A 25,572-nucleotide genomic window follows, 5' to 3' on the forward strand; every position below is an offset into this window, starting at 1 on the left:
CATGTTTTTTAAAGAAAACAGAGGTGTTTTTTGCAAAGTGCCTACCTGTAGATTTTGGCCTCTAGCTCAGCCGGCACCTAGGGAAACCTACCAAACCTGTGCATTTTTGAAAAACTAGAGACCTAGGGGAATCCCACATGGGGTGACTTGTGGGGCTCTGATCAGGTTCTGTTACCCAGAATCCTTTGCAAACCTCAAAATGTGGCAAAAAAACACATTTTCCTCACATTTTGGTGACAGAAAGTTCTGGAATCAGAGAGGAGCCCCAAATTTCCTTCTACCCAGTGTTCCCCCAAGTATCCCGATACAAATGATTCCTCACTTGTGTGGGTAGGCCTAGCGCCCGCGACAGGAAATGCCCCAAAACGCCATGTGGACACATCACATTTTTTTAAAGGAAACAGAGGTGTTTTTTGCAAAGTGCCTACCTGTAGATTTTGGCCTCTAGCTCAGCCGGCACCTAGGAAAACCTACCAAACCTGTGCATTTTTGAAAAACTAGAGACCTAGGGGAATCCCACATGGGGTGACTTGTGGGGCTCTGACCAGGTTCTGTTACCCAGAATCCTTTGCAAACCTCAAAATGTGGCTAAAAAAACACATTTTCCTCACATTTTGGTGACAGAAAGTTCTGGAATCAGAGAGGAGCCACAAATTTCCTTCCACCCAGCGTTCCCCCAAGTCTCCCCATAAAAATGATACCTCACTTGTGTGGGTAGGCCTAGCGCCTGCGACAGGAAATGCCCCAAAACACAACGTGGACCCTTCACATTTTTTTAAAGAAAACAGAGGTGTTTTTTGCAAAGTGCCTACCTGTAGATTTTGGCCTCTAGCTCAGCCAGTACCTAGGGAAACCTACCAAACCTGTGCATTTTTGAAAACTACAGACCTAGGGGAATCCAACATGGGGTGACTTGTGGGGGTCTGACCAGGTTCTGTTACCCAGAATCCTTTCCAAACCTCAAAATGTGGCTAAAAAAACACATTTTCCTCACATTTTGGTGACAGAAAGTTCTGGAATCAGAGAGGAGCCACAAATTTCCTTCCACCCAGCGTTCCCCCAAGTATCCCGATAAAAATGATACCTCAGTTGTGTGGGTAGGCCTAGCGCCCGCGACAGGAAATGCCCCAAAACGCAATGTGGACACATCACATTTTTTTAAAGAAAACAGAGGTGTTTTTTGCAAAGTGCCTACCTGTAGATTTTGGCCTCTAGCTAAGCCGGCACCCAGGGAAACCTACCAAACCCAGGGAAACCTACCAAACCTGTGCATTTTTGAAAACTAGAGACCTAGGGGAATCCAACATGGGGTGACTTGTGGGGGTCTGACCAGGTTCTGTTACCCAGAATCCTTTCCGAACCTCAAAATGTGGCTAAAAAAACACATTTTCCTCACATTTTGGTGACAGAAAGTTCTGGAATCAGAGAGGAGCCACATATTTCCTTCCACCCAGCGTTCCCCCAAGTATCCCGATAAAAATGATACCTCAGTTGTGTGGGTAGGCCTAGCGCCCACGACAGGAAATGCCCCAAAACGCAATGTGGACACATCACATTTTTTTAAAGAAAACAGAGGTGTTTTTTTGCAAAGTGCCTACCTGTAGATTTTGGCCTCTAGCTCAGCCGGCACCCAGGGAAACCTACCAAACCTGTGCATTTTTGAAAACTAGAGACCTAGGGGAATCCAACATGGGGTGACTTGTGGGGCTCTGACCAGGTTCTGTTACCCAGAATCCTTTGCAAACCTCAAAATGTGGCTAAAAAAACACATTTTCCTCACATTTTGGTGACAGAAAGTTCTGGAATTAGAGAGGAGCCTCAAATGTCCTTCCACCCAGCATTCCCCCAAGTCTCCCGATAAAAATGATACCTCACTTGTGTGGGTCGGCCTAGCGCCCGCGACAGGAAATGCCCCAAAACGCAACGTGGACACATCACATTTTTTTAAAGAAAACAGTGGTGTTTTTTGCAAAGTGCCTACCTGTAGATTTTGGCCTCTAGCTCAGCCGGGCACCTAGGGAAACCTACCAAACCTGTGCATTTTTGAAAACTAGAGACCTAGGGGAATCCAACATGGGGTGACTTGTGGGGCTCTGACCAGGTTCTGTTACCCAGAATCCTTTGCAAACCTCAAAATGTGGCTAAAAAAACACATTTTCCTCACATTTTGGTGACAGAAAGTTCTGGAATCAGAGAGGAGCCACAAATTTCCTTCTACCCCACTGTTCCCCCCAAGTATCCCGATACAAATTATACCTCACTTGTGTGGGTAGGCCTAGCGCCCCCGACAGGAAATGCCCTAAAACGCCATGTGGACACATCACATTTTTTTAAAGAAAACAAAGGTGTTTTTTGCAAAGTGCCTACCTGTAGATTTTGGCCTCTAGCTCAGCCGGCACCTAGGGAAACCTACCAAACCTGTGCATTTTTGAAAAACTAGAGACCTAGGGGAATCCCACATGGGGTGACTTGTGGGGCTCCGACCAGGTTCTGTTACCCAGAATCCTTTGCAAACCTCAAAATGTGGCTAAAAAAACACATTTTCCTCACATTTTGGTGACAGAAAGTTCTGGAATCAGAGAGGAAGCCCACAAATTTCCTTCCACCCAGCGTTCCCCCAAGTCTCCCCATAAAAATGATACCTCACTTGTGTGGGTAGGCCTAGCGCCCCAGACAGGAAATGCCCCAAAACACAACGTGGACCCTTCACATTTTTTTAAAGAAAACAGAGGTGTTTTTTGCAAAGTGCCTACCTGTAGATTTTGGCCTCTAGCTCAGCCGGCACCTAGGGAAACCTACCAAACCTGTGCATTTTTGAAAAACTAGAGACCTAGGGGAATCCCACATGGGGTGACTTGTGGGGCTCTGACCAGGTTCTGTTACCCAGAATCCTTTGCAAACCTCAAAATGTGGCTAAACAAACACATTTTCCTCACCTTTTGGTGACAGAAAGTTCTGGAATCAGAGAGGAGCCACAAATTTCCTTCCACCCAGCGTTCCCCCAAGTCTCCCCATAAAAATGATACCTCACTTGTGTGGGTAGGCCTAGCGCCCCAGACAGGAAATGCCCCAAAACACAACGTGGACCCTTCACATTTTTTTAAAGAAAACAGAGGTGTTTTTTGCAAAGTGCCTACCTGTAGATTTTGGCCTCTAGCTCAGCCGGCACCTAGGGAAACCTACCAAACCTGTGCATTTTTGAAAAACTAGAGACCTAGGGGAATCCCACATGGGGTGACTTGTGGGGCTCTGACCAGGTTCTGTTACCCAGAATCCTTTGCAAACCTCAAAATGTGGCTAAACAAACACATTTTCCTCACATTTTGGTGACAGAAAGTTCTGGAATCAGAGAGGAGCCACAAATTTCCTTCCACCCAGCGTTCCCCCAAGTCTCCCCATAAAAATGATACCTCACTTGTGTGGGTAGGCCTAGCGCCAGCGACAGGAAATGCCCCAAAACACAACGTGGACCCTTCACATTTTTTTAAAGAAAACAAAGGTGTTTTTTGCAAAGTGCCTACCTGTAGATTTTGGCCTCTAGCTCAGCCGGCACCTAGGGAAACCTACCAAACATGTGCATTTTTGAAAACTAGACACCTAGGGGAATCCAACATGGGGTGACTTGTGGGGCTCTGACCAGGTTCTGTTACCCAGAATCCTTTGCAAACCTCAAAATGTGGCTAAAAAAACACATTTTCCTCACATTTTGGTGACAGAAAGTTCTGGAATCAGAGAGGAGCCACAAATTTCCTTCCACCCAGCGTTCCCCCAAGTCTCCCCATAAAAATGATACCTCGCTTGTGTGGGTAGGCCTAGCGCCTGCGACAGGAAATGCCCCAAAACACAACGTGGACCCTTCACATTTTTTTAAAGAAAACAGAGGTGTTTTTTGCAAAGTGCCTACCTGTAGATTTTGGCCTCTAGCTCAGCCGGGACCTAGGGAAACCTACCAAACCTGTGCATTTTTTAAAACTACAGACCTAGGGGAATCCAACATGGGGTGACTTGTGGGGGTCTGACCAGGTTCTGTTACCCAGAATCCTTTCCAAACCTCAAAATGTGGCTAAAAAAACACATTTTCCTCACATTTTGGTGACAGAAAGTTCTGGAATCAGAGAGGAGCCACATATTTCCTTCCACCCAGCGTTCCCCCAAGTATCCCGATAAAAATGATACCTCAGTTGTGTGGGTAGGCCTAGCGCCCGCGACAGGAAATGCCCCAAAACGCAATGTGGACACATCACATTTTTTTAAAGAAAACAGAGGTTTTTTTTGCAAAGTGCCTACCTGTAGATTTTGGCCTCTAGCTCAGCCGGCACCTAGGGAAACCTACCAAACCTGTGCATTTTTTAAAACTAGAGACCTAGGGGAATCCAACATGGGGTGACTTGTGGGGCTCTGACCAGGTTCTGTTACCCAGAATCCTTTGCAAACCTCAAAATGTGGCTAAAAAAACACATTTTCCTCACATTTTGGCGACAGAAAGTTCTGGAATCAGAGAGGAGCCACAAATCTCCTTCTACCCAGTGTTCCCCCAAGTATCCCGATACAAATTATACCTCACTTGTGTGGGTAGGCCTAGCGCCCGCGACAGGAAATGCCCTAAAACGCCATGTGGACACATCACATTTTTTTAAAGAAAACAGAGGTGTTTTTTGCAAAGTGCCTACCTGTAGATTTTGGCCTCTAGCTCAGCCGGCACCTAGGGAAACCTACCAAACTTGTGCATTTTTGAAAACTAGAGACCTAGGGGAATCCAACATGGGGTGACTTGTGGGGCTCTGACCAGGTTCTGTTACCCAGAATCCTTTGCAAACCTCAAAATGTGGCTAAAAAAACACATTTTCCTTACATTTTGGTGACAGAAAGTTCTGGAATCAGAGAGGAGCCACAAATTTCCTTCCACCCAGCGTTCCCCAAAGTCTCATGATAAAAATGATACCTCACTTGTGTGGGTAGGCCTAGCACCCGCGACAGGAAATGCCCCAAAATGCAACGTGGACACATCACATTTTTTTAAAGAAAACAGAGGTGTTTTTTGCAAAGTGCCTACCTGTAGATTATGGCCTCTAGCTCAGCCGGCACCTAGGGAAACCTACCAAACCTGTGCATTTTTGAAAACTAGAGACCTAGGGGAATCCAAGATGGGGTGACTTGTGGGGCTCTGACCAGGTTCTGTTACCCAGAATCCTTTGCAAACCTCAAAATGTGGCTAAAAAAACACATTTTCCTCACATTTTGGTGACAGAAAGTTCTGGAATCAGAGAGGAGCCACAAATTTCCTTCTACCCAGTGTTCCCCCAAGTATCCAGATACAAATTATACATCACTTGTGTGGGTAGGCCTAGCGCCCGCGACAGGAAATGCCCTAAAACGCCATGTGGACACATCACATTTTTTTAAAGAAAACAGAGGTGTTTTTTGCAAAGTGCCTACCTGTAGATTTTGGCCTCTAGCTCAGCCGGCACCTAGGGAAACCTACCAAACCTGTGCATTTTTGAAAAACTAGAGACCTAGGGGAATCCCACATGGGGTGACTTGTGGGGCTCTGACCAGGTTCTGTTACCCAGAATCCTTTGCAAACCTCAAAATGTGGCTAAAAAAACAAATTTTCCTCACATTTTGGTGACAGAAAGTTCTGGAATCAGAGAGGAGCCACAAATTTCCTTCCACCCAGCGTTCCCCCAAGTCTCCCCATAAAAATGATACCTCACTTGTGTGGGTAGGCCTAGCGCCCGCGACAGGAAATGCCCCAAAGCACAACGTGGACCCTTCACATTTTTTTAAAGAAAACAGAGGTGTTTTTTGCAAAGTGCCTACCTGTAGATTTTGGCCTCTAGCTCAGCCGGCACCTAGGGAAACCTACCAAACCTGTGCATTTTTGAAAAACTAGAGACCTAGGGGAATCCCCACATGGGGTGACTTGTGGGGCTCTGACCAAGTTCTGTTACCCAGAATCCTTTGCAAACCTCAAAATGTGGCTAAAAAAACACATTTTCCTCACATTTTGGTGACAGCAAGTTCTGGAATCAGAGAGGAGCCACAAATTTCCTTCCACCCAGCGTTCCCCCAAGTCTCCCCATAAAAATGATACCTCACTTGTGTGGGTAGGCCTAGCGCCCGCGACAGGAAATGCCCCAAAACACAACGTGGACCCTTCACATTTTTTTCAAGAAAACAGAGGTGTTTTTTGCAAAGTGCCTACCTGTAGATTTTGGCCTCTAGCTCAGCCGGCACCTAGGGAAACCTACCAAACCTGTGCATTTTTGAAAACTAGAGACCTAGGGGAATCCAACATGGGGTGACTTGTGGGGCTCTGACCAGGTTCTGTTACCCAGAATCCTTTGCAAACCTCAAAATGTGGCTAAAAAAACACATTTTCCTCATATTTTGGTGACAGAAAGTTCTGGAATCAGAGAGGAGCCACAAATTTCCTTCTACCCAGTGTTCCCCCAAGTATCCCGATACAAATGATACCTCATTTGTGTGGGTAGGCCTAGCGCCCGCGACAGCAAATGCCCCAAAACGCCATGTGGACACATCACATTTTTTTAAAGGAAACAGAGGTGTTTTTTTGCATAGTGCCTACCTGTAGATTTTGGCCTCTAGCTCAGCCGGCACCTAGGGAAACCTACCGAACCTGTGCATTTTTGAAAAACTAGAGACCTAGGGGAATCCCGCATGGGGTGACTTGTGGGGCTCTGACCAGGTTCTGTTACCCAGAATCCTTTGCAAACCTCAAAATGTGGCTAAAAAAACACATTTTCCTCACATTTTGGTGACAGAAAGTTCTGGAATCAGAGAGGAGCCACAAATTTCCTTCCACCCAGCGTTCCCCCAAGTCTCCCCATAAAAATGATACCTCGCTTGTGTGGGTAGGCCTAGCGCCTGCGACAGGAAATGCCCCAAAACACAACGTGGACCCTTCACATTTTTTTAAAGAAAACAGAGGTGTTTTTTGCAAAGTGCCTACCTGTAGATTTTGGCCTCTAGCTCAGCCGGGACCTAGGGAAACCTACCAAACCTGTGCATTTTTTAAAACTACAGACCTAGGGGAATCCAACATGGGGTGACTTGTGGGGGTCTGACCAGGTTCTGTTACCCAGAATCCTTTCCAAACCTCAAAATGTGGCTAAAAAAACACATTTTCCTGACATTTTGGTGACAGAATGTTCTGGAATCAGAGAGGAGCCACATATTTCCTTCCACCCAGCGTTCCCCCAAGTATCCCGATAAAAATGATACCTCAGTTGTGTGGGTAGGCCTAGCGCCCGCGACATGAAATGCCCCAAAACGCAATGTGGACACATCACATTTTTTTAAAGAAAACAGAGGTTTTTTTTGCAAAGTGCCTACCTGTAGATTTTGGCCTCTAGCTCAGCCGGCACCTAGGGAAACCTACCAAACCTGTGCATTTTTTAAAACTACAGACCTAGGGGAATCCAACATGGGGTGACTTGTGGGGCTCTGACCAGGTTCTGTTACCCAGAATCCTTTGCAAACCTCAAAATGTGGCTAAAAAAACACATTTTCCTCACATTTTGGTGACAGAAAGTTCTGGAATCAGAGAGGAGCCACAAATTTCCTTCTACCCAGTGTTCCCCCAAGTATCCCGATACAAATTATACCTCACTTGTGTGGGTAGGCCTAGCGCCCGCGACAGGAAATGCCCTAAAACGCCATGTGGACACATCACATTTTTTTTTAAAGAAAACAGAGGTGTTTTTTGCAAAGTGCCTACCTGTAGATTTTGGCCTCTAGCTCAGCCGGCACCTAGGGAAACCTACCAAACCCTTGCATTTTTGAAAAACTAGAGACCTAGGGGAATCCCACATGGGGTGACTTGTGGGGCTCTGACCAGGTTCTGTTACCCAGAATCCTTTGCAAACCTCAAAATGTGGCTAAAAAAACACATTTTCCTCACATTTTGGTGACATAAAGTTCTGGAATCAGAGAGGAGCCACAAATTTCCTTCCACCCAGCGTTCCCCCCAAGTCTCCCCATAAAAATGATACCTCACTTGTGTGGGTAGGCCTAGCGCCCGCGACAGGAAATGCCCCAAAAACACAACGTGGACCCTTCACATTTTTTTCAAGAAAACAGAGGTGTTTTTTGCAAAGTGCCTACCTGTAGATTTTGGCCTCTAGCTCAGCTGGCACCTAGGGAAACCTACCAAACCTGTGCATTTTTGAAAACTAGAGGCCTAGGGGAATCTAACATGGGGTGACTTGTGGGGCTCTGACCAGGTTCTGTTACCCAGAATCCTTTGCAAACCTCAAAATGTGGCAAAAAAAACACATTTTCCTCACATTTTGGTGACAGAAAGTTCTGGAATCAGAGAGGAGCCCCAAATTTCCTTCTACCCAGTGTTCCCCCAAGTATCCCGATACAAATGATACCTCACTTGTGTGGGTAGGCCTAGCGCCCGCGACAGGAAATGCCCCAAAACGCCATGTGGACACATCACATTTTTTTAAAGGAAACAGAGGTGTTTTTTGCAAAGTGCCTACCTGTAGATTTTGGCCTCTAGCTCAGCCGGCACCTAGGGAAACCTACCAAACCTGTGCATTTTTGAAAACTAGAGACCTAGGGGAATCCAACATGGGGTGACTTGTGGGGCTCTGACCAGGTTCTGTTACCCAGAATCCTTTGCAAACCTCAAAATGTGGCTAAAAAAACACATTTTCCTCACATTTTGGTGACAGAAAGTTCTGGAATTAGAGAGGAGCCACAAATGTCCTACCACCCAGCATTCCCCCAAGTCTCCCGATAAAAATGATACCTCACTTGTGTGGGTCGGCCTAGTGCCCGCAACAGGAAATGCCCCAAAACGCAACGTGGACACATCACATTTTTTTAAAGAAAACAGTGGTGTTTTTTGCAAAGTGCCTACCTGTAGATTTTGGCCTCTAGCTCAGCCGGCACCTAGGGAAACCTACCAAACCTGTGCATTTTTGAAAACTAGAGTCCTAGGGGAATCCAACATGGGGTGACTTGTGGGGCTCTGACCAGGTTCTGTTACCCAGAATCCTTTGCAAACCTCAAAATGTGGCTAAAAAAACACATTTTCCTCACATTTTGGTGACAGAAAGTTCTGGAATCAGAGAGGAGCCACAAATTTCCTTCTACCCAGCGTTCCCCCAAGTCTCCCCATAAAAATGATACCTCACTTGTGTGGGTAGGCCTAGCGCCTGCGACAGGAAATGCCCCAAAACACAACGTGGACCCTTCACATTTTTTTAAAGAAAACAGAGGTGTTTTTTGCAAAGTGCCTACCTGTAGATTTTGGCCTCTAGCTCAGCCGGTACCTAGGGAAACCTACCAAACCTGTGCATTTTTGAAAACTACAGACCTAGGGGAATCCAACATGGGGTGACTTGTGGGGGTCTGACCAGGTTCTGTTACCCAGAATCCTTTCCAAACCTCAAAATGTGGCTAAAAAAAACACATTTTCCTCACATTTTGGTGACAGAAAGTTCTGGAATCAGAGAGGAGCCACATATTTCCTTCCACCCAGCGTTCCCCCAAGTATCCCGATAAAAATGATACCTCAGTTGTGTGGGTAGGCCTAGCGCCCGCGACAGGAAATGCCCCAAAACGCAATGTGGACACATCACATTTTTTTAAAGAAAACAAAGGTGTTTTTTGCAAAGTGCCTACCTGTAGATTTTGGCCTCTAGCTCAGCCGGCACCCAGGGAAACCTACTAAACCTGTGCATTTTTGAAAACTAGAGACCTAGGGGAATCCAACATGGGGTGACTTGTGGGGCTCTGACCAGGTTCTGTTACCCAGAATCCTTTGCAAACCTCAAAATGTGGCTAAAAAAACACATTTTCCTCACATTTTGGTGACAGAAAGTTCTGGAATTAGAGAGGAGCCTCAAATGTCCTTCCACCCAGCATTCCCCCAAGTCTCCCCATAAAAATGATACCTCACTTGTGTGGGTAGGCCTAGCGCCTGCGACAGGAAATGCCCCAAAACACAACGTGGACCCTTCACATTTTTTTAAAGAAAACAGAGGTGTTTTTTGCAAAGTGCCTACCTGTAGATTTTGGCCTCTAGCTCAGCCGGTACCTAGGGAAACCTACCAAACCTGTGCATTTTTGAAAACTACAGACCTAGGGGAATCCAACATGGGGTGACTTGTGGGGGTCTGACCAGGTTCTGTTTCCCAGAATCCTTTCCAAACCTCAAAATGTGGCTAAAAAAACACATTTTCCTCACATTTTGGTGACAGAAAGTTCTGGAATCAGAGAGGAGCCACATATTTCCTTCCACCCAGCGTTCCCCCAAGTATCCCGATAAAAATGATACCTCAGTTGTGTGGGTAGGCCTAGCGCCCGCGACAGGAAATGCTCCAAAACGCAATGTGGACACATCACATTTTTTTAAAGAAAACAGAGGTGTTTTTTGCAAAGTGCCTACCTGTAGATTTTGGCCTCTAGCTCAGCCGGCACCCAGGGAAACCTACCAAACCTGTGCATTTTTGAAAACTAGAGACCTAGGGGAATCCAACATGGGGTGACTTATGGGGCTCTGACCAGGTTCTGTTACCCAGAATCCTTTGCAAACCTCAAAATGTGGCTAAAAAAACACATTTTCCTCACATTTTGGTGACAGAAAGTTCTGGAATTAGAGAGGAGCCTCAAATGTCCTTCCACCCAGCATTCCCCCAAGTCTCCCGATAAAAATGATACCTCACTTGTGTGGGTCGGCCTAGCGCCCGCGACAGGAAATGCCCCAAAACGCAACGTGGACACATCACATTTTTTTAAAGAAAACAGAGGTGGTTTTTGCAAAGTGCCTACCTGTAGATTTTGGCCTCTAGCTCAGCCGGCACCTAGGGAAACCTACCAAACCTGTGCATCTTTGAAAACTAGAGACCTAGGGGAATCCAACATGGGGTGACTTGTGGGGCTCTGACCAGGTTCTGTTACCCAGAATCCTTTGCAAACCTCAAAATGTGGCTAAAAAAACACATTTTCCTCACATTTTGGTGACAGAAAGTTCTGGAATCAGAGAGGAGCCACAAATTTCCTTCTACCGACTGTTCCCCCAAGTATCCCGATACAAATTATACCTCACTTGTGTGGGTAGGCCTAGCGCCCCCGACAGGAAATGCCCTAAAACGCCATGTGGACACATCACATTTTTTTTAAAGAAAACAGAGGTGTTTTTTGCAAAGTGCCTACCTGTAGATTTTGGCCTCTAGCTCAGCCGGCACCTAGGGAAACCTACCAAACCTGTGCATTTTTGAAAAACTAGAGACCTAGGGGAATCCCACATGGGGTGACTTGTGGGGCTCTGACCAGGTTCTGTTACCCAGAATCCTTTGCAAACCTCAAAATGTGGCTAAAAAAACACATTTTCCTCACATTTTGGTGACAGAAAGTTCTGGAATCAGAGAGAAGCCACAAATTTCCTTCCACCCAGCGTTCCCCCAAGTCTCCCGATACAAATGATACCTCACTTGTGTGGGTAGGCCTAGCGCCCGCGACAGGAAATGCCCCAAAACGCCATGTGGACATTTCACATTTTTTTAAAGGAAACAGAGGTGTTTTTTGCAAAGTGCCTACCTGTAGATTTTGGCCTCTAGCTCAGCCGGCACCTAGGGAAACCTACCAAACCTGTGCATTTTTGAAAAACTAGAGACCTAGGGGAATCCCACATGGGGTGACTTGTGGGGCTCTGACCAGGTTCTGTTACCCAGAATCCTTTGCAAACCTCAAAATGTGGCTAAACAAACACATTTTCCTCACATTTTGGTGACAGAAAGTTCTGGAATCAGAGAGGAGCCACAAATTTCCTTCCACCCAGCGTTCCCCCAAGTCTCCCCATAAAAATGATACCTCACTTGTGTGGGTAGGCCTAGCGCCAGCGACAGGAAATGCCCCAAAACACAACGTGGACCCTTCACATTTTTTTAAAGAAAACAGAGGTGTTTTTTGCAAAGTGCCTACCTGTAGATTTTGGCCTCTAGCTCAGCCGGCACCTAGGGAAACCTACCAAACCTGTGCATTTTTTAAAACTAGAGACCTAGGGGAATCCAACATGGGGTGACTTGTGGGGCTCTGACCAGGTTCTGTTACCCAGAATCCTTTGCAAACCTCAAAATGTGGCTAAAAAAACACATTTTCCTCACATTTTGGTGACAGAAAGTTCTGGAATCAGAGAGGAGCCACAAATTTCCTTCTACCCAGTTTTCCCCCAAGTATCCCGATACAAATGATACCTCACTTGTGTGGGTAGGCCTAGCGCACGCGACAGGAAATGCCCCAAAACGCCATGTGGACACATCACATGTTTTTTAAAGAAAACAGAGGTGTTTTTTGCAAAGTGCCTACCTGTAGATTTTGGCCTCTAGCTCAGCCGGCACCTAGGGAAACCTACCAAACCTGTGCATTTTTGAAAAACTAGAGACCTAGGGGAATCCCACATGGGGTGACTTGTGGGGCTCTGACCAGGTTCTGTTACCCAGAATCCTTTGCAAACCTCAAAATGTGGCAAAAAAACACATTTTCCTCACATTTTGGTGACAGAAAGTTCTGGAATCAGAGAGGAGCCCCAAATTTCCTTCTACCCAGTGTTCCCCCAAGTATCCCGATACAAATGATTCCTCACTTGTGTGGGTAGGCCTAGCGCCCGCGACAGGAAATGCCCCAAAACGCCATGTGGACACATCACATTTTTTTAAAGGAAACAGAGGTGTTTTTTGCAAAGTGCCTACCTGTAGATTTTGGCCTCTAGCTCAGCCGGCATCTAGGGAAACCTACCAAACCTGTGCATTTTTGAAAAACTAGAGACCTAGGGGAATCCCACATGGGGTGACTTGTGGGGCTGTGACCAGGTTCTGTTACCCAGAATCCTTTGCAAACCTCAAAATGTGGCTAAAAAAACACATTTTCCTCACATTTTGGTGACAGAAAGTTCTGGAATCAGAGAGGAGCCACAAATTTCCTTCCACCCAGCGTTCCCACAAGTCTCCCCATAAAAATGATACCTCACTTGTGTGGGTAGGCCTAGCGCCCGCGACAGGAAATGCCCCAAAACACAACGTGGACCCTTCACATTTTTTTAAAGAAAACAGAGGTGTTTTTTGCAAAGTGCCTACCTGTAGATTTTGGCCTCTAGCTCAGCCGGCACCTAGGGAAACCTACCAAACCTGTGCATTTTTGAAAAACTAGAGACCTAGGGGAATCCAACATGGGGTGACTTGTGGGGCTCTGACCAGGTTCTGTTACCCAGAATCCTTTGCAAACCTCAAAATGTGGCTAAAAAAACACATTTTCCTCACATTTTGGTGACAGAAAGTTCTGGAATCAGAGAGGAGCCACAAATTTCCTTCTACCCAGTGTTCCCCCAAGTATCCCGATACAAATGATACCTCACTTGTGTGGGTAGGCCTAGCGCCCGCGACAGGAAATGCCCCAAAACGCCATGTGGACATTTCACATTTTTTTAAAGGAAACAGAGGTGTTTTTTGCAAAGTGCCTACCTGTAGATTTTGGCCTCTAGCTCAGCCGGCACCTAGGAAAACCTACCAAACCTGTGCATTTTTGAAAAACTAGAGACCTAGGGGAATCCCACATGGGGTGACTTGTGGGGCTCTGACCAGGTTCTGTTACCCAGAATCCTTTGCAAACCTCAAAATGTGGCTAAAAAAACACATTTTCCTCACATTTTGGTGACAGAAAGTTCTGGAATCAGAGAGGAGCCACAAATTTCCTTCCACCCAGCGTTCCCCCAAGTCTCCCCATAAAAATGATACCTTACTTGTGTGGGTAGGCCTAGCGCCTGCGACAGGAAATGCCCCAAAACACAACGTCGACCCTTCACATTTTTTTAAAGAAAACAGAGGTGTTTTTGCAAAGTGCCTGCCTGTAGATTTTGGCCTCTAGCTCAGCCGGTACCTAGGGAAACCTACCAAACCTGTGCATTTTTGAAAACTACAGACCTAGGGGAATCCAACATGGGGTGACTTGTGGGGGTCTGACCAGGTTCTGTTACCCAGAATCCTTTCCAAACCTCAAAATGTGGCTAAAAAAACACATTTTCCTCACATTTTGGTGACAGAAAGTTCTGGAATCAGAGAGGAGCCACATATTTCCTTCCACCCAGCGTTCCCCCAAGTATCCCGATAAAAATGATACCTCAGTTGTGTGGGTAGGCCTAGCGCCCGCGACAGGAAATGCCCCAAAACGCAATGTGGACACATCACATTTTTTTAAAGAAAACAGAGGTGTTTTTTGCAAAGTGCCTACCTGTAGATTTTGGCCTCTAGCTCAGCCGGCACCCAGGGAAACCTACCAAACCTGTGCATTTTTGAAAACTAGAGACCTAGGGGAATCCAACATGGGGTGACTTGTGGGGCTCTGACCAGGTTCTGTTACCCAGAATCCTTTGCAAACCTCAAAATGTGGCTAAAAAAACACATTTTCCTCACATTTTGGTGACAGAAAGTTCTGGAATTAGAGAGGAGCCTCAAATGTCCTTCCACCCAGCATTCCCCCAAGTCTCCCCATAAAAATGATACCTCACTTGTGTGGGTAGGCCTAGCGCCTGCGACAGGAAATGCCCCAAAACACAACGTGGACCCTTCACATTTTTTTAAAGAAAACAGAGGTGTTTTTTGCAAAGTGCCTACCTGTAGATTTTGGCCTCTAGCTCAGCCGGTACCTAGGGAAACCTACCAAACCTGTGCATTTTTGAAAACTACAGACCTAGGGGAATCCAACATGGGGTGACTTGTGGGGGTCTGACCAGGTTCTGTTACCCAGAATCCTTTCCAAACCTCAAAATGTGGCTAAAAAAACACATTTTCCTCACATTTTGGTGACAGAAAGTTCTGGAATCAGAGAGGAGCCACAAATTTCCTTCCACCCAGCGTTCCCCAAAGTCTCATGATAAAAATGATACCTCACTTGTGTGGGTAGGCCTAGCGCCCGCGACAGGAAATGCCCCAAAATGCAGCGTGGACACATCACATTTTTTTAAAGAAAACAGAGGTGTTTTTTGCAAAGTGCCTACCTGTAGATTATGGCCTCTAGCTCAGCCGGCACCTAGGGAAACCTACCAAACCTGTGCATTTTTGAAAACTAGAGACCTAGGGGAATCCAAGATGGGGTGACTTGTGGGGCTCTGACCAGGTTCTGGTACCCAGAATCCTTTGCAAACCTCAAAATTTAGCTAAAAAAAACAAATTTTCCTCTCATTTTGGTGACAGAAAGTTCTGGAATTAGAGAGGAGCCACAAATGTCCTTCCACCCAGCATTCCCCCAAGTCTCCCGATAAAAATGATACCTCACTTGTGTGGGTCGGCCTAGCGCCCGCGACAGGAAATGCCCCAAAACGCAACGTGGACACATCACATTTTTTTAAAGAAAACAGTGGTGTTTTTTGCAAAGTGTCTACCTGTAGATTTTGGCCTCTAGCTCAGCCGGCACCTAGGGAAACCTACCAAACCTGTGCATTTTTGAAAACTAGAGACCTAGGGGAATCCAACATGGGGTGACTTGTGGGGCTCTGACCAGGTTCTGTTACCCAGAATCCTTTGCAAACCTCAAAATGTTGCTAAAAAAACACATTTTCCTCACATTTTGGTGACAGAAAGTTCTGGAATCAGAGAGGAGCCACAAATTTCCTTCCACCCAGCGTTCCCACAAGTCTCCCCATAAAAATGATACCTCACTTGTGTGGGTAGGCCTAGCGCCCGCGACAGGAAATGCCCCAAAACACAACGTGGACCCTTCACATTTTTTTAAAGAAAACAGAGGTGTTTTTTGCAAAGTGCCTACCTGTAGATTTTGGCCTCTAGCTCAGCCGGCACCTAGGGAAACCTACCAAACCTGTGCATTTTTGAAAAACTAGAGACCTAGGGGAATCCAACATGGGGTGACTTGTGGGGCTCTGACCAGGTTCTGTTACCCAGAATCCTTTGCAAACCTCAAAATGTGGCTAAAAAAACACATTTTCCTCACATTTTGGTGACAGAAAGTTCTGGAATCAGAGAGGAGCCACAAATTTCCTTCTACCCAGTGTTCCCCCAAGTATCCCGATACAAATGATACCTCACTTGTGTGGGTAGGCCTAGCGCCCGCGACAGGAAATGCCCCAAAACGCCATGTGGACATTTCACATTTTTTTAAAGGAAACAGAGGTGTTTTTTGCAAAGTGCCTACCTGTAGATTTTGGCCTCTAGCTCAGCCGGCACCTAGGAAAACCTACCAAACCTGTGCATTTTTGAAAAACTAGAGACCTAGGGGAATCCCACATGGGGTGACTTGTGGGGCTCTGACCAGGTTCTGTTACCCAGAATCCTTTGCAAACCTCAAAATGTGGCTAAAAAAACACATTTTCCTCACATTTTGGTGACAGAAAGTTCTGGAATCAGAGAGGAGCCACAAATTTCCTTCCACCCAGCGTTCCCCCAAGTCTCCCCATAAAAATGATACCTTACTTGTGTGGGTAGGCCTAGCGCCTGCGACAGGAAATGCCCCAAAACACAACGTCGACCCTTCACATTTTTTTAAAGAAAACAGAGGTGTTTTTGCAAAGTGCCTGCCTGTAGATTTTGGCCTCTAGCTCAGCCGGTACCTAGGGAAACCTACCAAACCTGTGCATTTTTGAAAACTACAGACCTAGGGGAATCCAACATGGGGTGACTTGTGGGGGTCTGACCAGGTTCTGTTACCCAGAATCCTTTCCAAACCTCAAAATGTGGCTAAAAAAACACATTTTCCTCACATTTTGGTGACAGAAAGTTCTGGAATCAGAGAGGAGCCACATATTTCCTTCCACCCAGCGTTCCCCCAAGTATCCCGATAAAAATGATACCTCAGTTGTGTGGGTAGGCCTAGCGCCCGCGACAGGAAATGCCCCAAAACGCAATGTGGACACATCACATTTTTTTAAAGAAAACAGAGGTGTTTTTTGCAAAGTGCCTACCTGTAGATTTTGGCCTCTAGCTCAGCCGGCACCCAGGGAAACCTACCAAACCTGTGCATTTTTGAAAACTAGAGACCTAGGGGAATCCAACATGGGGTGACTTGTGGGGCTCTGACCAGGTTCTGTTACCCAGAATCCTTTGCAAACCTCAAAATGTGGCTAAAAAAACACATTTTCCTCACATTTTGGTGACAGAAAGTTCTGGAATTAGAGAGGAGCCTCAAATGTCCTTCCACCCAGCATTCCCCCAAGTCTCCCCATAAAAATGATACCTCACTTGTGTGGGTAGGCCTAGCGCCTGCGACAGGAAATGCCCCAAAACACAACGTGGACCCTTCACATTTTTTTAAAGAAAACAGAGGTGTTTTTTGCAAAGTGCCTACCTGTAGATTTTGGCCTCTAGCTCAGCCGGTACCTAGGGAAACCTACCAAACCTGTGCATTTTTGAAAACTACAGACCTAGGGGAATCCAACATGGGGTGACTTGTGGGGGTCTGACCAGGTTCTGTTACCCAGAATCCTTTCCAAACCTCAAAATGTGGCTAAAAAAACACATTTTCCTCACATTTTGGTGACAGAAAGTTCTGGAATCAGAGAGGAGCCACAAATTTCCTTCCACCCAGCGTTCCCCAAAGTCTCATGATAAAAATGATACCTCACTTGTGTGGGTAGGCCTAGCGCCCGCGACAGGAAATGCCCCAAAATGCAGCGTGGACACATCACATTTTTTTAAAGAAAACAGAGGTGTTTTTTGCAAAGTGCCTACCTGTAGATTATGGCCTCTAGCTCAGCCGGCACCTAGGGAAACCTACCAAACCTGTGCATTTTTGAAAACTAGAGACCTAGGGGAATCCAAGATGGGGTGACTTGTGGGGCTCTGACCAGGTTCTGGTACCCAGAATCCTTTGCAAACCTCAAAATTTAGCTAAAAAAACAAATTTTCCTCTCATTTTGGTGACAGAAAGTTCTGGAATTAGAGAGGAGCCACAAATGTCCTTCCACCCAGCATTCCCCCAAGTCTCCCGATAAAAATGATACCTCACTTGTGTGGGTCGGCCTAGCGCCCGCGACAGGAAATGCCCCAAAACGCAACGTGGACACATCACATTTTTTTAAAGAAAACAGTGGTGTTTTTTGCAAAGTGTCTACCTGTAGATTTTGGCCTCTAGCTCAGCCGGCACCTAGGGAAACCTACCAAACCTGTGCATTTTTGAAAACTAGAGACCTAGGGGAATCCAACATGGGGTGACTTGTGGGGCTCTGACCAGGTTCTGTTACCCAGAATCCTTTGCAAACCTCAAAATGTTGCTAAAAAAACACATTTTCCTCACATTTTGGTGACAGAAAGTTCTGGAATCAGAGAGGAGCCACAAATTTCCTTCTACCCAGTCTTCCCCCAAGTATCCTGATACAAATTATACCTCACTTGTGTGGGTAGGCCTAGCGCCCGCGACAGGAAATGCCCTAAAACGCCATGTGGACACATCACATTTTTTTAAAGAAAACAGAGGTGTTTTTTGCAAAGTGCCTACCTGTAGATTTTGGCCTCTAGCTCAGCCGGCACCTAGGGAAACCTACCAAACCTGTGCATTTTTGAAAAACTAGAGACCTAGGGGAATCCCACATGGGGTGACTTGTGGGGCTCTGACCAGGTTCTGTTACCCAGAATCCTTTGCAAACCTCAATATGTGGCTAAAAAAACACATTTTCCTCACATTTTGGTGACAGAAAGTTCTGGAATCAGAGAGGAGCCACAAATTTCCTTCCACCCAGCGTTCCCCCAAGTCTCCCCATAAAAATGATACCTCACTTGTGTGGGTAGGCCTAGCGCCCGCGACAGGAAATGCCCCAAAACACAACGTGGACCCTTCAAATTTTTTAAAGAAAACAGAGGTGTTTTTTGCAAAGTGCCTACCTGTAGATTTTGCCCTCTAGCTCAGCCGGTACCTAGGGAAACCTACCAAACCTGTGCATTTTTGAAAACTACAGACCTAGGGGAATCCAACATGAGGTGACTTGTGGGGCTCTGACCAGGTTCTGTTACCCAGAATCCTTTCCAAACCTCAAAATGTGGCTGAAAAAACACATTTTCCTCACATTTTGGTGACAGAAAGTTCTGGAATCAGACAGGAGCCACATATTTCCTTCCACCCAGCGTTCCCCCAAGTATCCCGATAAAAATGATACCTCACTTGTGTGGGTAGGCCTAGCGCCCGTGACAGGAAATGCCCCAAAACGCAATGTGGACACATCACATTTTTTTAAAGAAAACAGAGGTGGTTTTTGCAAAGTGCCTACCTGTAGATTTTGGCCTCTAGCTCAGCCGGCACCTAGGGAAACCTACCAAACCTCTGCATTTTTGAAAAACTAGAGACCTAGGGGAATCCCACATGGGGTGACTTGTGGGGCTCTGACCAGGTTCTGTTACCCAGAATCCTTTGCAAACCTCAAAATATGGCTAAAAAAACACATTTTCCTCACATTTTGGTGACAGAAAGTTCTGGAATCAGAGAGGAGCCACAAATTTCCTTCCACCCAGCGTTCCCCCAAGTCTCCCCATAAAAATGATACCTCACTTGTGTGGGTAGGCCTTGCGCCCCCGACAGGAAATGCCCCAAAACACAACGTGGACCCTTCACATTTTTTTAAAGAAAACAGAGGTGTTTTTTGCAAAGTGCCTACCTGTAGATTTTGGCCTCTAGCTCAGCCGGCACCTAGGGAAACCTACCAAACCTGTGCATTTTTGAAAAACTAGAGACCTAGGGGAATCCCACATGGGGTGACTTGTGGGGCTCTGACCAGGTTCTGTTACCCAGAATCCTTTGCAAACCTCAAAATGTGGCTAAACAAACACATTTTCCTCACATTTTGGTGACAGAAAGTTCTGGAATCAGAGAGGAGCCACAAATTTCCTTCCACCCAGCGTTCCCCCAAGTCTCCCCATAAAAATGATACCTCACTTGTGTGGGTAGGCCTAGCGCCAGCGACAGGAAATGCCCCAAAACACAACGTGAACCCTTCACATTTTTTTAAAGAAAACAGAGGTGTTTTTTGCAAAGTGCCTACCTGTAGATTTTGGCCTCTAGCTCAGCCGGCACCTAGGGAAACCTACCAAACCTGTGCATTTTTGAAAACTAGAGACCTAGGGGAATCCAACATGGGGTGACTTGTGGGGCTCTGACCAGGTTCTGTTACCCAGAATCCTTTGCAAACCTCAAAATGTGGCTAAAAAAACACATTTTCCTCACATTTTGGTGACAGAAAGTTCTGGAATCAGAGAGGAGCCACAAATTTCCTTCTACCCAGTGTTCCCCCAAGTATCCTGATACAAATGATACCTCACTTGTGTGGGTAGGCCTAGCGCCCGCGACAGGAAATGCCCCAAAACGCCATGTGGACACATCACATTTTTTTAAAGGAAACAGAGGTGTTTTTTGCATAGTGCCTACCTGTAGATTTTGGCCTCTAGCTCAGCCGGCACCTAGGGAAACCTACCAAACCTGTGCATTTTTGAAAAACTAGAGACCTAGGGGAATCCCACATGGGGTGACTTGTGGGGCTGTGACCAGGTTCTGTTAACCAGAATCCTTTGCAAACCTCAAAATGTGGCTAAAAAAACACATTTTCCTCACATTTTGGTGACAGAAAGTTCTGGAATCAGAGAGGAGCCACAAATTTCCTTCCACCCAGCGTTCCCCCAAGTCTCCCCATAAAAATGATACCTCACTTGTGTGGATAGGCCTAGCGCCCGCAACAGGAAATGCCCCAAAACACAACGTGGACCCTTCACATTTTTTTAAAGAAAACAGAGGTGTTTTTTGCAAAGTGCCTACCTGTAGATTTTGGCCTCTAGCTCAGCCGGCACCTAGGGAAACCTACCAAACCTGTGCATTTTTTAAAACTAGAGACCTAGGGGAATCCAACATGGGGTGACTTGTGGGGCTCTGACCAGGTTCTGTTACCCAGAATCCTTTGCAAACCTCAAAATGTGGCTAAAAAAACACATTTTCCTCACATTTTGGTGACAGAAAGTTCTGGAATCAGAGAGGAGCCACAAATTTCCTTCCACCCAGCGTTCCCCCAAGTCTCCCCATAAAAATGATACATCACTTGTGTGGGTAGGCCTAGCGCCCGCAACAGGAAATGCCCCAAAACACAACGTGGACCCTTCACATTTTTTTAAAGAAAACAGAGGTGTTTTTTGCAAAGTGCCTTCTTGTAGATTTTGGCCTCTAGCTCAGCCGGTACCTAGGGAAACCTACCAAACCTGTGCATTTGTGAAAAATACAGACCTAGGGGAATCCAACATGGGGTGACTTGTGGGGCTCTGACCAGGTTCTGTTAACCAGAATCCTTTCCAAACCTCAAAATGTGGCTGAAAAAACACATTTTCCTCACATTTTGGTGACAGAAAGTTCTGGAATCAGAGAGGAGCCACATATTTCCTTCCACCCAGCGTTCCCCCAAGTATCCCGATAAAAATGATACCTCACTTGTGTGGGTAGGCCTAGCGCCCGCGACAGTAAATGCCCCAAAACGCAATGTGGACACATCACATTTTTTTAAAGAAAACAGAGGTGTTTTTTGCAAAGTGCCTACCTGTAGATTTTGGCCTATAGCTGAGCCGGCACCTAGGGAAACCTACCAAACCTGTGCATTTTTGAAAACTAGAGACCTAGGGGAATCCAACATGGGGTGACTTGTGGGGCTCTGACCAGGTTCTGTTACCCAGAATCCTTTGCAAACCTCAAAATGTGGCTAAAAAAACACATTTTCCTCACATTTTGGTGACAGAAAGTTATGGAATCAGAGAGGAGCCACAAATTTCCTTCCACCCAGCGTTCCCCCAAGTCTCCCCATAAAAATGATACCTCACTTGTGTGGATAGGCCTAGCGCCCGCGACAGGGAATGCCCCAAAACACAACGTGGACCCTTCACATTTTTTTAAAGAAAACAGAGGTGTTTTTTGCAAAGTGCCTACCTGTAGATTTTGGCCTCTATCTCAGCCGGCACCTAGGGAAACCTACCACACCTGTGCATTTTTTTAAACTAGAGACCTAGGGGAATCCAACATGGGGTGACTTGTGGGGCTCTGACCAGGTTCTGTTACCCAGAATCCTTTGCAAACCTCAAAATGTGGCTAAAAAAACACATTTTCCTCACATTATGGTGACAGAAAGTTCTGGAATCGGAGAGGAGCCACAAATTTCCTTCTACCCAGTGTTCCCCCAAGTATCCCGATACAAATGATACCTCACTTGTGTGGGTAGGCCTAGCGCCCGCGACAGGAAATGCCCCAAAACGCCATGTGGACATTTCACATTTTTTTAAAGGAAACAGAGGTGTTTTTTGCAAAGTGCCAACCTGTAGATTTTGGCCTCTAGCTCAGCCGGCACCTAGGGAAACCTACCAAACCTGTGCATTTTTGAAAACTAGAGACCTAGGGGAATCCAACATGGGGTGACTTGTGGGGCTCTGACCAGGTTCTGTTACTCAGAATCCTTTGCAAACCTCAAAATGTGGCTAAAAAAACACATTTTCCTCACATTTTGGTGACAGAAAGTTCTGGAATTAGAGAGGAGCCACAAATGTCCTACCACCCAGCATTCCCCCAAGTCTCCCGATAAAAATGATACCTCACTTGTGTGGGTCGGCCTAGTGCCCGCAACAGGAAATGCCCCAAAACGCAACGTGGACACATCACATTTTTTTAAAGAAAACAGTGGTGTTTTTTGCAAAGTGCCTACCTGTAGATTTTGGCCTCTAGCTCAGCCGGCACCTAGGGAAACCTACCAAACCTGTGCATTTTTGAAAACTAGAGTCCTAGGGGAATCCAACATGGGGTGACTTGTGGGGCTCTGACCAGGTTCTGTTACCCAGAATCCTTTGCAAACCTCAAAATGTGGCTAAAAAAACACATTTTCCTCACATTTTGGTGACAGAAAGTTCTGGAATCAGAGAGGAGCCACAAATTTCCTTCTACCCAGCGTTCCCCCAAGTCTCCCCATAAAAATGATACCTCACTTGTGTGGGTAGGCCTAGCGCCTGCGACAGGAAATGCCCCAAAACACAACGTGGACCCTTCACATTTTTTTAAAGAAAACAGAGGTGTTTTTTGCAAAGTGCCTACCTGTAGATTTTGGCCTCTAGCTCAGCCGGTACCTAGGGAAACCTACCAAACCTGTGCATTTTTTAAAACTACAGACCTAGGGGAATCCAACATGGGGTGACTTGTGGGGGTCTGACCAGGTTCTGTTACCCAGAATCCTTTCCAAACCTCAAAATGTGGCTAAAAAAACACATTTTCCTCACATTTTGGTGACAGAAAGTTCTGGAATCAGAGAGGAGCCACATATTTCCTTCCACCCAGCGTTCCCCCAAGTATCCCGATAAAAATGATACCTCAGTTGTGTGGGTAGGCCTAGCGCCCGCGACAGGAAATGCCCCAAAACGCAATGTGGACACATCACATTTTTTTAAAGAAAACAAAGGTGTTTTTTGCAAAGTGCCTACCTGTAGATTTTGGCCTCTAGCTCAGCCGGCACCCAGGGAAACCTACTAAACCTGTGCATTTTTGAAAACTAGAGACCTAGGGGAATCCAACATGGGGTGACTTGTGGGGCTCTGACCAGGTTCTGTTACCCAGAATCCTTTGCAAACCTCAAAATGTGGCTAAAAAAACACATTTTCCTCACATTTTGGTGACAGAAAGTTCTGGAATTAGAGAGGAGCCTCAAATGTCCTTCCACCCAGCATTCCCCCAAGTCTCCCCATAAAAATGATACCTCACTTGTGTGGGTAGGCCTAGCGCCTGCGACAGGAAATGCCCCAAAACACAACGTGGACCCTTCACATTTTTTTAAAGAAAACAGAGGTGTTTTTTGCAAAGTGCCTACCTGTAGATTTTGGCCTCTAGCTCAGCCGGTACCTAGGGAAACCTACCAAACCTGTGCATTTTTGAAAACTACAGACCTAGGGGAATCCAACATGGGGTGACTTGTGGGGGTCTGACCAGGTTCTGTTTCCCAGAATCCTTTCCAAACCTCAAAATGTGGCTAAAAAAACACATTTTCCTCACATTTTGGTGACAGAAAGTTCTGGAATCAGAGAGGAGCCACATATTTCCTTCCACCCAGCGTTCCCCCAAGTATCCCGATAAAAATGATACCTCAGTTGTGTGGGTAGGCCTAGCGCCCGCGACAGGAAATGCCCCAAAACGCAATGTGGACACATCACATTTTTTTAAAGAAAACAGAGGTGTTTTTTGCAAAGTGCCTACCTGTAGATTTTGGCCTCTAGCTCAGCCGGCACCCAGGGAAACCTACCAAACCTGTGCATTTTTGAAAACTAGAGACCTAGGGGAATCCAACATGGGGTGACTTATGGGGCTCTGACCAGGTTCTGTTACCCAGAATCCTTTGCAAACCTCAAAATGTGGCTAAAAAAACACATTTTCCTCACATTTTGGTGACAGAAAGTTCTGGAATTAGAGAGGAGCCTCAAATGTCCTTCCACCCAGCATTCCCCCAAGTCTCCCGATAAAAATGATACCTCACTTGTGTGGGTCGGCCTAGCGCCCGCGACAGGAAATGCCCCAAAACGCAACGTGGACACATCACATTTTTTTAAAGAAAACAGAGGTGGTTTTTGCAAAGTGCCTACCTGTAGATTTTGGCCTCTAGCTCAGCCGGCACCTAGGGAAACCTACCAAACCTGTGCATTTTTGAAAACTAGAGACCTAGGGGAATCCAACATGGGGTGACTTGTGGGGCTCTGACCAGGTTCTGTTACCCAGAATCCTTTGCAAACCTCAAAATGTGGCTAAAAAAACACATTTTCCTCACATTTTGGTGACAGAAAGTTCTGGAATCAGAGAGGAGCCACAAATTTCCTTCTACCGACTGTTCCCCCAAGTATCCCGATACAAATTATACCTCACTTGTGTGGGTAGGCCTAGCGCCCCCGACAGGAAATGCCCTAAAACGCCATGTGGACACATCACATTTTTTTAAAGAAAACAGAGGTGTTTTTTGCAAAGTGCCTACCTGTAGATTTTGGCCTCTAGCTCAGCCGGCACCTAGGGAAACCTACCAAACCTGTGCATTTTTGAAAAACTAGAGACCTAGGGGAATCCCACATGGGGTGACTTGTGGGGCTCTGACCAGGTTCTGTTACCCAGAATCCTTTGCAAACCTCAAAATGTGGCTAAAAAAACACATTTTCCTCACATTTTGGTGACAGAAAGTTCTGGAATCAGAGAGAAGCCACAAATTTCCTTCCACCCAGCGTTCCCCCAAGTCTCCCGATACAAATGATACCTCACTTGTGTGGGTAGGCCTAGCGCCCGCGACAGGAAATGCCCCAAAACGCCATGTGGACATTTCACATTTTTTTAAAGGAAACAGAGGTGTTTTTTGCAAAGTGCCTACCTGTAGATTTTGGCCTCTAGCTCAGCCGGCACCTAGGGAAACCTACCAAACCTGTGCATTTTTGAAAACTAGAGACCTAGGGGAATCCAACATGGGGTGACTTGTGGGGCTCTGACCAGGTTCTGTTACCCAGAATCCTTTGCAAACCTCAAAATGTGGCTAAAAAAACACATTTTCCTCACATTTTGGTGACAGAA

This window comes from Pleurodeles waltl, chromosome 4_2 (assembly GCF_031143425.1).
Source record: "Pleurodeles waltl isolate 20211129_DDA chromosome 4_2, aPleWal1.hap1.20221129, whole genome shotgun sequence".
Lineage (NCBI taxonomy): Eukaryota > Metazoa > Chordata > Amphibia > Caudata > Salamandridae > Pleurodeles > Pleurodeles waltl.